The 13,794-nt window shown below is 52.9% G+C and overlaps 1 protein-coding gene across 6 annotated transcripts in view; it reads left to right on the top strand.

Annotated features, from left to right (window-relative positions):
• Positions 1-13,794, top strand: part of CARD11 (caspase recruitment domain family member 11) — a 109,905-nt gene that overhangs the window by 49,016 nt on the left and 47,095 nt on the right. The window contains exon 1 of one of the 6 annotated variants that reach the window (XM_067705382.1): positions 6,884-6,992. The exons of the other annotated variants lie outside the window; for them this stretch is intronic. The gene's annotated coding sequence lies outside the window, so the exon portion shown is untranslated. Of the gene's footprint in view, positions 1-6,883; positions 6,993-13,794 lie in introns of those variants that run through there. 6 annotated transcript variants of the gene reach the window in all.

Genomic DNA, 13,794 nt, shown 5'->3' with positions numbered 1-13,794 from the left:
GTTCACTTAACCCACTCTCATCCCTTGTGTGATTATTGATTGTCACGTGTTTTATTTCTACATATGTTACAAACTGCACAATAGATTGTTGTTAGTTTTGCTTTAAGCCATTAACTATGTTTTTAAGAAATTGCAAATGGAAGAAATTTTATCTTTACTCACGTATTTACCATTTTGGCACTCTTCAGTCCTTTGTGCAGATCCAAGTTTCCATCTGGCTTCATATTTCTTCAGTCTGAAAAATATCATTGAACATTCCTTATACTGCAGGTCTGCTGATGATGGATTTCTTTCAGCTTCTGATCTATCGAACAAAGAGGCTTTATGTCATCTTATTTTTGCAAGGTATTTCGCTGGATAAAGAATTCCAAGTTGGCCTTTTGTTTCAGCAGTTTAAAGATGTGGTTCCATTGTCTTCTTTCTGACATTGTTCATTATGAGGAGTGACCAGTATGTTATCCCTATTTCACTGTATGTAATGTATCCTTTTTTCTCTGTCTGCTTTTAAGATTTTCTTTTTATATTTAATTTTCACCAGTTTACGATATGCTTATGTATGATTTCATGTTTATTTTGCTTAGAGTTCATTGAATTTCTTGGATCTGTGGGTTGATAGTTTTCATTAAATTTGGGGAAAAAAATCAAAGTGATTTTTCTTCCACGATTTCTCTTTTTCCTCTCCTTCTAGGACTCTAACTACATGAATGTTAGACCACTTGATATTATTCCTCAATTCACTGATTTTCTGCTCATCCTTTTTAGTCTTTTTTCCCCCTCCATGGCTTAGGTGTGTAGTTTCTATTGCCCTTTTTTCAATTTCACTGATTTTTTTCTTCTGCAATGTCCAAATGGTTGTTAAGCCCATCTATTGAATTTGTAATTCATATATTCTAACTTCTGGATATAGAATTTCCGTTTGGTTATTTCTTTTTTCACATCTTTTTCCTTATTCCATTCATACTTCCTTTAAATCTTTGGCATACTTATGATAGCTGTTTTAAGGTCTTTGTATGCAAAGTTCAACGTTTCTGTAATTTCTGGGTCCATTTCTATCGACTGGTTTTTCTCCTTGTAATTTGTTGGCTTATGCACGTGTATAGCAAAAATTTTTTATTGAATTCTGGTCATTGTGGATGCCGAGTTTCTGGATTTTGTTGCCCATAAGTTGTGATAAGTTTTGATCTGGAAAATAGTTATGTGTGAATAGGCTTGATTCTTTTGGAACTTACTTTTAAACGTTGTTGGTTACCTCTAGAGTGGTCCATATTCTGGAGTTAGAGTAGCCCTGCTCGTCAGGCATGGACTTTTCTAGGTCTCTGAATTCTCAGGGGACCCAGTGAGGTCTTCCAAATCTGGCTAATTGGAACCCCAGCATTTGTCTGTCTTGGGTCATATGAAATCTCTCGGTTCCCAGCCTCTTGGTACTTGTTCTCTGTTCAGCTCATGGAGTCTTCCTTGCGCACGTGCAGTTTAGTATTTAGCCAAACACTATTTCTCCGTGTACCTCCCTCCTCTTGGTACCTCTCCTCCCAAATTGCAGACCTCAGCAGCCCTGTATTCTGGACTGTCACCTCAGTTTGGGCTCCGCCCCCCTGCCCCCTGGTATGTAAAGTGTATCCAGGCAAGAAGCCGGTGATCACGAGGCTTACGTCATCAATTTACCTTCCATCAGGGTTATCCTGAGCCCCCTGCTGTTCAATGTCTACAGGCAGTTGTTTCAAGTATGTTGTTCCGTTTTATAATCGTTCAGTGTTTCCACTGTTGTTCATGACACGTTACTTTCCACAAACCTCACAACTGATCTGAATTCTCCAGGCCAGATAAGAGGCTATCATAAGAGACTGGCAATGAAGTAGGTCTCGTTGTGTGAAATATTAGATTTTTAGAAGAAATAATTGTGGGGCATAATTCTTACTTTGCAGAAGCCTTCACTTTACAAAAGGGCTAACTGCAAGTAAACAGTGTTCTTTTTCAGCCCAGTTAAGAGATTGGAAAATGACTGTTGAAAGCAAAGCTAGGTGATGGGCAGCAGAGCCCTCAAGCCTGTCCCAGGTGGAGCTGTCAGTCAGGAGTGGAGTTAACGTACCATTGAAGTGTCAGTGTGTCCAGGGATCTGGGGCCCACTAGCAAGGCCAAAACAAAGTGAGGGGCACTGCGGGATGAAGTATGAAGACCTGGTCCAACTTGGGGCCCGGTTGCCCCCAAGTGTGTAGAGCCCAAATGGGAAACACCATCAAAGACCAGGCAGGGTGTGAGCCAGGAGAGACCAGCATGTGTCTAGAAGGTTCTAGGAGCTTAGAAGGGGGTGAGCATCTAAGTCAACAACCGATGTCTCTGCCAACAGTGAGGCATGAGAGCAGTGCTTCTGCGTGTGTGGTCAGCCACCGGGAGAGCTTGTTGAGATGCACGCTCTGACTGAGGAGGTCCAAGGTGAGGCCTGGAATACTGCAGGTCCAACAGGCTCCAGGTGGTGCTGAGGCTGTGGGCCCGCAGACAACACTCCCGTGAGTGAGCACTTTGAATCTGTGAGCCAGGGCTCACCCGGGTCAGCTCCTCCCTGAGGAACCAGCTGATGGCACAGGGGAGACCCCGGTGCTAAACCCAGTTAAGTGGAGAGAGGAGGGTTGGATTTACACGAACTACTTTACCTGTAACATGTCACCCCTGAAATTGCCTGCACCTGCTGGGGCTGACAGTTACATGGGAGGAGCGTCATGCATCCCAGAAATCTCAGCCCTGACCCTAGGAGAACTCCCCGTAGAGCCACGAGGAGCCAAAACATGTGCTCTTCTTACTTGTTCAGGAGCCCCAGTGCCTGCAGAACGGCAATAATCTTCCATTTTTAAAAAAAAGAAAGAAAAAAGTGAGCAGTAAACAACCTTCAAACTCTCTTACCTTCTGCCATGAACTTTTTTCTGGAGTGTAATCTCACGTGCCTTGAGTACAGAGGAGGTCTAAGGTTTGCCGCTGCAGACTCCATCAGGAGAGGGTGTGGCCCTTTCTCACGTCCAACAGGTGCTCGTGTTTGGTAGTCCGTGCACCTGCTCCCGTGTCCTGTAAAGGACACGTGTCACACCATCCACACATGCTTGGATTTTAGACACCGCCAACCATACGGACTGGGTTTTTTCCCCATCATGTTTAGGAAATTAACAATCACGTTTTAACCCCAGCTTCTTGGATAATGCTTGCAATAGTCCATTTCTTCTTAATAGGACGTCAGATGTTAGGAAGTTCTCGACTTTGGGTTTAACTAATGAACTCGTACACGGTTGATAATGATGAAAGCTCCCATTAATTGAGTATCTATTATATTCCAGGCAGTTGCTTTAGAAACGTGTTTAATCATCACTAAAATTCTGCCAGCTCTGGGCATTATTATTCCCGTTTTATAGATAAACTGTTTATATGTTATTTATGGGCTCCTATTTATAGAGGAACCGAGGAGGGGCAGTTGGAGGAACGGGGTGGGTGTCGGGTCTGGCGTGTTGTGTAAAGTGTGGGCACCATGAAGTCACTCACCCACCCGTGTTCAGCGTCAAGGAGAGTCACTGAGCTCTTTCGAAGCTCTAGTGGCTTTTCCTTCAGCTTCTTGGCAAAGACTCCACTTTCTTCCCAGCCCCTTCGTTCTGCCGGGCAGACAGAGCCGGGCCTCTGACCAGGCCAGCGTGCCCGGGAACTTCTCACCAACCCAAAGAGGAGACATCTGAGCCCACGGCCACATCCAGTTCTCTGCCTGAGTGAGCTCCTGGCCCCCGTCCTTTCTGGCTGAGACGACCTCTCTGCTCTCCAGGCCTTGCAGGGGGTGAGGGGCAGAGGGAGAGGCGAGAGTTAACGGGAGGCCGGCTCTGTTTTATGCGGGATATGCTCTCTTCCCCTCTCTGTTTCCACGGCAACTGCTAATTAGCAAGCTGCTAATTAAAGTTCATATTTATGATCGGAAAATAAAATCATTGGACCTTTCCGAAATAGGATTTTATGAGTTTGGGCTCCAGCAACTGAGTCAGCAGTGAAGGGCCTGTGCTGTTCAGGACCGCGGTTTCAAGGCGGAGATAAATAAGCAAACAGCGCGGGGAGGAGGCTGAACCCAAGTCCTTGGGCAGAACTGGGCCTCAGCTGGACCGCCGGTGGGAAAGATGGGACGAGGTTCCTACACCGAAGCTGCCAGTCCACGTTGGCTGTTTCGTCTCCGGGGTCACCGAGCTCCCATGAGGCGGTTTTCTATTGCAGAGCCAGCTGTTTTGTTCTTTTCTGTTCTCGCCATACTAGAAAAATCATCACCCACAAGCTCAGGCTCGAACCTCCCCAGGTGTGTGTGCAGGAAACTCTCAATGCCACTTCCTTTCATGTGTCACTTGGTTACTGCTGCTTCTCCGAGGGGTCTCTGGGCACCCTGTCTACCGTGGCCTTGAGTAAGCCCTCTTCCTGGAAGAATTCAGCTCCTTGGGCCCTTGGATGTTGGCTGCATCCCTTTTGTGGGCCTTTGAAGAGCCCAGCAGGAATCTCCTCACCCAGTCGTGGAAAAATTCTGCCCCCCCCCGGGAACATGGCTGAACGTCCTTTCCCCTGAAATCTCCCCCAAGACTGGGCAGCTTCCCTCCGCTTGCCTTCGGAGACGTCATCCTTGCTGCCTGTCCTGCCCGAGCTTGGAAGGATCACCCTTTCCAAGGGGAGAAGGCGGGGGCGGGGGGTGACGGAAGGGAAGACCACCGTCAGTCCCTGCTCCTCCCTTCACCCCTTTGGGGGTCCCAGGCCCGGCGTTCGACGCCTCCACCTGCGGACTGTCTTCTGCAACACGGAGGGCAGAGGGCCCTGTCCCACTGGGGTGGGCGGCAGGAGAGAACACGGACGGAGGGCCCGCCAGGCACGGAGCCGTTCTCGCAGGGCAGTAACTCAGACGGTCCTTCAGCTCACCTTGGCTCCTTCGGCCCCTGGAGCGTGCGAGGCCGTGCTGGTGCCTGAAACGGCCCCCGAGAACCCTGCCAGCTCTGAAACTCCGTTAGCGTGGGCTCTGACCATGTAAGACTGAATCTTCACGCTGTGCTTACCTCCCCCTGATTGGCTCAGGGAGTCGTCACTCCGTTGACGAAGACCCAATGATGCTCACAGCACAGCAGGTAACGAGGGGGCCCTGAGCCCACGGGAGGTACAGCGAGTCCCCCCTCGTCCCGTGCGGAGCCAAACCGGCAGCACTTCCCGCCGCTTCTCACGGGCTGTGGGCTGCACGCTGGGCCCCCGAGTTCACATGTTGAAGCCCAAACCCACAACGGGATGGTACTTGGGGGCGGGGCCTTCGGGAGGGATGAGGGTTAGATGCGGTCTGAGGGGGGACTCTCGTGATGGGATTAGTGATCTTAGAAGAAGAAGAGACAGCAGAGCTCCCCTGCCCTCCACGATCTCAGGAAACGTGAGGACAGAGCGAGAAGGCGGCCGCCTGTGAACCAGGAAGGGGTCTCTCACCAGACACCCACCTGCCAGCGACCGCTGGTGGGAAGGCAGGGTGACAGGGCCACTTTTTCGGGAAACAGAGTGGGGACTTCTTACAGAGTTCAGCGTGCACCTCCCAGACGACCCGTCAGAAGACATGACAACATGTACCCCCGCGAAGATGCAAACAGGAATGTCCCAATAGACAAATCGGGCCAACAGCCTAAATGTCCGTCAGCAGATAATGGATAAACCGTGATCCACACATCAGTGGACAGAAAGGGACAAGCCAGACCCTAGAGAGAGCTGGCCGTGCTGACCCATTTTCCTGAGTTCCAGAAAAAGGTAAAACGGAAAGCACAGTCGTGGCTGCCTCTGGGTTGGGCGTGGGGAACAGGATGAAAAGGGCCGTGAAGGCACTTGCTCGGGTGGTGGCCGTGCCCTGTTTCTTGATCGGGGTCTTGGTGACGGGGTGTCTTCTTTGCAAAACTCATTAAATTTAAGATGCATGCAGCTTACTGGCCATATTGCAATTTTTAGGAACAGAAAGGCTACAGACTGGAAAATAAGAGGAATTAGGCAGAACTGGTAGGTCTGGGCTCTGTTGTGTAGGGCCGCGGAGAACAGGGTGAGAGGCTCCTGTCTAGCTGTGGGACCAGCGGGGCCCCGCAGGCTTCTAGGAAAGGGGGAGGGCCAACCTTTAATCACCTACTTGTGCAGGATGCTCGGACAGGCCAGGCAGGCGGGCGACTGTCACCCGTCACCGCAATCTAACTTGCACTCTCGCTGAGAGTTTGCCAACCCGTGCTCCTCCAGGCATCTATACTGCAGGGCCTGCCCGGGGTTGGCGGGTGGGTGGGGGTCCCAGCCCTGCTGTAGCCCGCGGTGGAGGTCCAGCTGGATTGGGCAGAGAGAAGACACGGTTGTCAGAGGAGCTGGGTCAGTGGCCAAGGCGGATGCGGGCAGGGGAGGACGAGATGTTGGAGGAGAAAAGAGGGTGATGGTGTATTTGGCTCTGGGAAGCCCCGCGTGAGGCCCACAGGAGCATCCTCCCTGGAATGTTCTAGGCCCCGCACTTCCCATCAGCTGGCCTTCCTCCTCGGTGCAGTTCAAAGCCAGGAGCGTGGTCTCCGGGGTGAGGGCCTGCACAGCCGCGGGGGCAGCAGGAAGGGCGGGGCTGAGCTCCTGCCCTCCCATCCTCACCTTCCCGCAGGGCAGCCACGGCTCCCGCTCTCCGCAGCGCGCCCCCTGCCGGAGAGAACACAGTCTCCTCCTCTTCTCCCAGCCTCCCCCTCTGCAGAAAGTCACCCACAGCCTCTGCTCAGAACAAAAATAAAAAGGGAAGTATGGCAGCCCACCCCAGCCCACACCTCGGCCCCTGCTAAAAACAGAGGCAGCCTGTGAGTGGGGTGTTGCGCCAGCTTCCGGGGGGGGGGGGCACTGCTCCCTGCAGCATCAGCGCTTTCTGGGGGCCTGGCAGCCACTGTGCTGGAGGAGAGGGAATTTGAGAGGACCACGGAGAGACCCCCGTAGCCAGACCTGGGGCCGAGCTAGTTTGCAAGCACGTGAGTATACTTTCCAACCGGCCGGTCCTCTACTCTGACACCTGTGTGCCCAGCTGGCAAATCCACATCCTCGGTCAGGGAGCGTCTTCTGTGGCAGGTCTGGGGGCTGCCGTGGAGCCCGCCAGCCCCCTCGCCGATCGGTCGTGCTCTCCGAAGCATGAGCTCTCGTGGCTCCCGCGTGTTCTTTTTCCGTCTTAATTTCCTCAACAACACGGGAGGCTCGACAGTGGGCGCTGGGGCAGTTACTTTATGCTGTAGCTTTGACTGCACAGAGCGTGGACTTGAGCCCAGAGAAGCCTTTCAGTCAATGCCTGATGACCGATTTGGACCAGAACGCTCTCATTTTTACGTGCTGGGGTTTTTTTTAACTTTCTTCTGAGGGAGGACGGTGCAGAGGGCCAAGGAGTGGGGGCGGGTGCCCGGCGTGTGTTCCTGTTGAAGGAGTGAGATGCCCGCAGCCCAGCTGGGTGGAGGGGAAGTGTGTGTGCATCTGTTCCCAGAAGCTGGGGCCCTTGCCTTTATGGGCAGCTCGCAGCCTCACAGCTTTGCCCTCGCTGGGGTTCCTGCCCTCCCCGGGGAGCACCTTTCAATCAGTTCCTCCGAGGTTTATTGAGGTTCCGTACGCAGAGAAACGAGCCTGTTGCTAAGCGTTGTCCAACAGCTAACGCAGGCCCAGGCCCTGCCCACAAGCCGAATGGCGTGAGAGAGAGACTGCAGAGCCAGGCCAGGCAGGAGACGTTTGATCCAGAATCCGGGGAGGAAGGGCGCAGTGCGGGGCGAGCGGCTTACCAAGCAGGCAGAAGGACCAGGCCCCCAGGGGGACGTCGCCCCCGCAGTACCTCTTGGAGGCGTCTGAGAAGGTTCCTCATTTCCTAACGACATGCTTCAGGAATCCAGTGAGTCCTGGGAGGCTGAAGAAACTTTCGCAGCAGCCCCTGGGGGTCTTCTGCTTATCAGAGACCGGAGTCTAGTTTTTGGGGGTGGGGGGTGGGGGGGGAATCAAACTGACGTCACTGGTTTGAAGAAGTCAGCTGGGTCGTGGAAGCGTCCTGTGCAGACGTGTCACCGCCTGCCGGGTGAAACCGGGGCCGGCTCACAAGCCTGGCTTCCTGCGTGGACTCGTTCAACGATCACAAAAGCAGCGGGGTCCCCCGACCCCCTTGCTACGCAGCATCTCTAACGGCCTCAAGTCAGTAACCGTCTACAGCGTCTGGGTGCCGCTTTGATGGGTGCCTTAGTTCCTGGTGATTGTGTCATTTGCCACATGCCAAAAAAAAGTCTTTCCAGTTTGCACCTTGATCCATCAGCTTTCGCTCACATGGCAAGAAGCCAGAGGTGACGTCTGAGCGTAAAGTTTCCCGCATTCCCATCACTGTTTGTTACTTTCAGAGACTGGTCAAGTTATTTGCACCCCCACTGTGTGGGAAGGATGCAACGTCAGAAAAACACGGGTTCATGTTTGCTGGTGCCTGGTGGCAGAGAAAGTGACAAAGAAACGCCCACCAGCCTCCAACCCCGACCAAGTTCAATCAAAGACACCTTGTCACAGCAGACCATTCAGAGAGAGGCGGGCGACACCAGCCCTCCTCGGAAGGAAAGTCAGCGTGTTTGGAGACGTTTTGCGACGTTGCCTTCTCTTCCTGACTCCCCTGATCGCGCACAGCTACGTGGAAAATGTGAGTCTCGGTATTTGTATGTTTCGAGCTCGCGTGTGGCTTCAAAACAGGTGAGCCGATTACAGGAAATTGCTCAGGTTCACGTGCGCGGCGCGGGGCAGCTTCCAGAGGAGGGATGTGACTGACACGGATGCAGAGACAGGGGCAGTCCTTCCTGGCTCCCCCTTTCCGCAGCCCTCCCGGCGCCCGGCCCCCAACACTCCTCCGTTCACTGCGGCGTCTTGCTATATTTCTCTGCCCTTTTCTCGGCCCCGCACCTGCGGGTACTAAATAAAGGTCTGAGTTCCGGTTCCCTTTTCTCTGGCCCCAACCTCTAAGCCTCGCCCCACCTCCCTCTGCTGCCCCGTCTTCTCTCTCGCCGTTTCCTGGACACCGAGGCCCTCAGGAGCCCCTCGCAGGATTCCCAGTCTTCCGGAACCGGAGGTTTAAAAGCCGACGGAGAAAGACTCGACGAGCACGTGACTCCCCTCCCCCCCCCCGGGGTGTCCCCTCCCCCGGCCGCGATTTCCTGACTTGTTCATCAGAACTGATGGTTTGAAGGGTTCGGGTTAGTCTTGGTTGGCGACCCATCGTAGCTGTTTTTATTGACGCGATGTGATTTGATTTGAGGTGACATTTGCATAACAAAATACACCGTTTTAAAGTGAACAGTTCCTTGGTATTTAGCACGTTCACAGTGTCCTGCAGCCGCGACTTCTGTCTAGCTCCAGACCATTCTCGTCACCCCCAAATAAAACCCCATACCCGTCAGCGGTCACCCCCTCCGTTCCTCCACCGCAGCCCCTGGCCACCGCCAGTCGGTGGAGTTGTGTCTGCGTGCGGTTCCCTGTTCGGCACATTTCATGTCGGCAGAATCCTACAGTACTCCTTTGGAGTCCGGCTTCTCTGGCCCAGCTTAATGCTTTCGATGTTTTCGTCCGCGTTGCAGCGTGGGTCAGTACTTCGTTCCTTTTTTGCGGCCTAATTATTAGTCTTCCACTGTGTGTGTGGAAGATGGCTTTGTGCTTAGGGTCTCTGGTGCTGGGTTCGCGGCTGGCAGGACTGGAAGGGGGGCTGGGCAGAGGTAGGTGGGAGAAGCGGGAACTTGGCCCGTGGCCCCCGCCCACCCCCAGGGCGGTTGCATCCTGTGGCCGTGACAGCTCCGAGCCACCCCTTTTGAGGGGCACGGGGCAGGAAGGTGCAGCTCTGGCCAGCCTTCCCGAGCTGCGGTTCTGCTCTGCTCCTGAGGACATGTAACGGTTAATTACAGCCAGCCCTTGATTGTCCGAAGGGGTAGCTCATTAAAATGTGGGGCCGCACGGGTGGAAGCAAGGAAGGGGGCCCCGTTCCGTGAGAGAGCCGTGTATTTCAGAGTTAATCTTGAGTAAGGAGACCCTTTCTGAGTCTCTCTTCCGCCTCCTCCCTCCCCCTCCCCTGCCCCTCCCCCTCCCCCTCTCCCACGCTTTTTCCAATGCGCAAGCCTGTTTCTCTCCCAGCGTAGCGGATGCTCCACGAATGCGTCTGAACTAGCCTACTCCCTTGCCATCTCTTTAGCAGAGCATCTCGGGACAGAAAATCTGGTTTGGATTTCACTTCCCTCGCAGGGAAACGCTTACTGTTGTAATAGCAGTGGCAGAGAGAGCACTGTCACTCTTCTAAAAATGCCTCCAGTAAGTGAGGATGCTGCCGCAGGACGCAGAGACGAAGGGGAAACAGAAAAACTCGGGCGTCCGGAGCCGCCCCAGGCTGGGCCATCGGCCCCAGAAGGATCGGGAGACGGTCGTTGTCGCTATTCGGAGCTTGCCTCTGAGTCCTTTTCCGAACCAGCGGACGTGCTGGGTAGTGAGGCGCCTCTCTTGTTTTCCTGCCCAGTTACAAACTAGAACTCGCCGCTGTGTCCTGCAGTTTTCCATCACCGGCGTCTTGATTGTCCCTTTCCTGCCGGGAAGCAGGCCCCCGCCGTCTGGAGTCGTCCTAGGTCAGGTGTCAGCGCACCCCGCGATCTCCCGGAGGGCAGGCCCGCCAGCTCTTCACCCTACAGCAGCCTCATCTTAGATCCGCCTGCTCCGTCCGCCGGGGGTTTTGTTCCTGAGCCTCTGTGCCCTCCTCAGACCTGGAGCCGGCGCCCACTGGGGGTCAGGCACCCATGGCAGAGCAGGCCTTGTGCCTGAGGTCCAGCAGTGTTTCTTCTGAAGGTCCGCTGGGGACACAGTTTCTGTACTTCCTGTCACCTCCCACAGTGAGGGGTGACGCGTGAGGCCTACGCCCCGAAATGCCGGCTGGTGTCGGGTTATCCGTTTTCAAAGAATTAGGTTTTCACAAACGGAACCCCAGCGCCCCAGTGGCTAGAACTGGGTCTCCTTGAAAATGCGGCAGGTGCTTCAGACCCCAGGAGTGGCCCACGGGGTCTGAAGCACCTGAAGGGTGCTGAAGGAGCACGTGCTCTGAAGGAGCACGTTGCAAAAACCGGTGGTTGCCATAACGCTGACGCGACGTGTTGGGGAGAGTGAAGGCAGGTGGAGGGTTCTCCCCAACAGAATGGAGGATCCGCGCGGGCGTTTCTGCGTTTCACCCGGTGGAGATGGTTCGTGACAAGATGGCTCTGTCCCTGTAGGTCAGAAGCTGGAGGGATGGGTATTCTATTTTATTTACTTATTATTTTACTGGAGTGTAGTTGCTTTACAATGTTGTGTTAATTTCAGGCGTACAGCAGAGTGAATCAGTCATACACATACGTGTATCCACTCTTTTTTAGGTTCTTTTCCTGTACAGGCCATTATAGGGTATTGAGTAGAGTTCCCTGTGCTGTACAGTAGGTCCTTATTAGTTATCTGTTTTATGTATAGTAGTGTGTACCTGTCAATCCCAGTCTCCCAGTTTATCCCTCCCCTCCCAACCCCTGGTAACCATGAGTTTGTTTTCTACATCTGTAACTCTATTTCTGTTTTGTAAGTAAGTTCATTTGTACCCTTTTTTTTAGATTCCCCGTGTAAGCGATATCATATGGTATTTGTCTTTCTCTGTCTGAGGGATGGGTCTTCTAGACTTTCCAAGTCCACCACTGACTGACACTACAAGATAGATTGGCACTTAGATCTGAATTGCAGGCACAGCAAAACCAGTTCGGTACGACTGAAGGTCATACGATCCTGTCGGCCAGCTGTCGTGTGAAAACCCTCCCCACGGCCGCCGAGAGAAAGGTCTCATCCACTGAAGAGAGGAAACTATAACAAGAGAGCCAGCACTTATCCACTGGAAATCAATCACTTTATGGATATGAAGCGCCTATTTGTGCAAGATACTTGCTAGACCACAGGGTGTACAGGGAAGCAGGAGATGGTGCTGCCCACAGTATCACAAGCAACATGGTAGACAGATGCTCACAGCACCAGGTGGGAGAGTCGCAAATCAGAAGCCCAGACAGAAGGGTTGAGGACAGACCTTTATAAAGTTTTTCTCTACAATCTGTTTGGTGTGGAGATAATTATACAGAGACTTCTCTCCATCTTGAGCTTGCCACGGGCTTCCGAGAGGGTGGACCAAGTGATGATTGATTAAGTGCCTCCCTGTGTGCGCTGCGGCAACCCTAAGATGTAGGTGCTCCGTATCCAATTTTACAGAACGATAAGTGGGGGCTCAGAGAGGTTAAGCAACGTGCTCGAGGCCACACAGCTGAAAAAGGGCAGAGTCCAGGACCATATCCTTTCCTCTAGAACACAGGGAGGCAGAAGCTGCTGGTTTTCTCTCCTGAGGCAAAGATTTTTTGGTGTGATTCTTTTTGTTTGATTAGAGTAGAATTCCTAGAGTCATTCTCCCACGGCCCCCATCTTTTTTTTTCCACGGGGAAGTGGGGAAATCCGTGTCACTTCCCACCCACAAACACAATGTATTTTAACCTCTGGAGGGCAGGAGTTACATCTTGTTGGAGGGGGGGCGGGGGGTGCTTCACTTGGAACCCCAGTCCCCCAGCTCTCTAAGCCGACAGCGGCAGGAGTCTTTCTAGAATCACTCTCCCCCAGCCTTCACCACCTCCTGCTTTCTTTTCTTCTGCTGCCTGGAAATCTGCCCCAGGGACTGTGGTCTGAGAAAGTACAGTTCTGACCTCAAGACTTGCACACCTCGGGGTGTTCACGGAAGTCTGAGATCTACATAAAAGCCTGGTCTGCTGCTTCCTGCACTGGCGTTTTGACTGGCCCCAAAGGCCTTTCTAGAAAGAGGCTCTGGCAGCCCCCGTGCAGCCCGGGAAAGCCAGAGCCTCAGGCCTCCTCCTTGGCTTCCCTGCTGCGGCCGGGGTGACCTCCCTGATTTCAGCAGTTGGTATTGTGCCCGGATGGTGATGGGAGAATCAGAAACACCCCACCCTCCAACGACCACCCTGTGCCCATATAAGAAGACCTGGAATGTGCCTTTTTCTAGATATTAGCCTAGTTGATTGAAGTCATTGGCAGCATTGTGTTCAAACACATGGAAATGTGTTTAGGAGTATTACTGCGTTTACCTGTCCTCATGACATTTCAAAAAATAGACGGCTCCACGACTAGAAATGCATTTTAAATTGATCGCCATATCGGTCCTAAGTAGATTTTCAGTGTGTCTTATAAACACAGAAGGGAGAGAGCTGTGCTTGTTCTGTGTTCAGCCTGCTCGCCCCGAGGCCTCAAAGGACGCAGCTCTGGGCCCTGGAGATAACTCCGTCTGAGCTGCGGGGGGTAACTCGACTGACCTGCGTTCCCCAGCCCTCCCCCAACGCGCTGCACTGTGCCTCTCATTTGCATTCTCAGAGCTAACGCTCACCTTTAAAATAAGCGCCACGCCCGGCTGTGGTCCAGGCCCCTCATCCTTTTTTCCCTTCTCCCAGTCACTGCTCCCACCTTTCTCTCACCTCTTCTTCCGATGAATCTGCGAGGCTCTCTTACCTTTGTTCCTTCAAGTTTCTTTCTCTGCCTCCTTTGCTCTGCTCTGAACATCCCTAAATGTGTCACTTGTGTCTTATCCTCACTTGTCCTTTTCTTTTTTTTTCTCCTGAACCTTCTCATAGTCTCTTTCTTTTTCTTACACTTCTGTCATTCTCTGCTAGTAATGCTTGTTGAATTCAGTGGATGGATGGGTGGATGCGTGGATGGGTGGATGGGTGGGTGGGTGGATGG

This window comes from Pseudorca crassidens, chromosome 15 (assembly GCF_039906515.1).
Source record: "Pseudorca crassidens isolate mPseCra1 chromosome 15, mPseCra1.hap1, whole genome shotgun sequence".
In the NCBI taxonomy this organism is placed as follows: domain Eukaryota; kingdom Metazoa; phylum Chordata; class Mammalia; order Artiodactyla; family Delphinidae; genus Pseudorca; species Pseudorca crassidens.
This window is presented reverse-complemented; position numbering and strand designations above follow the sequence as displayed.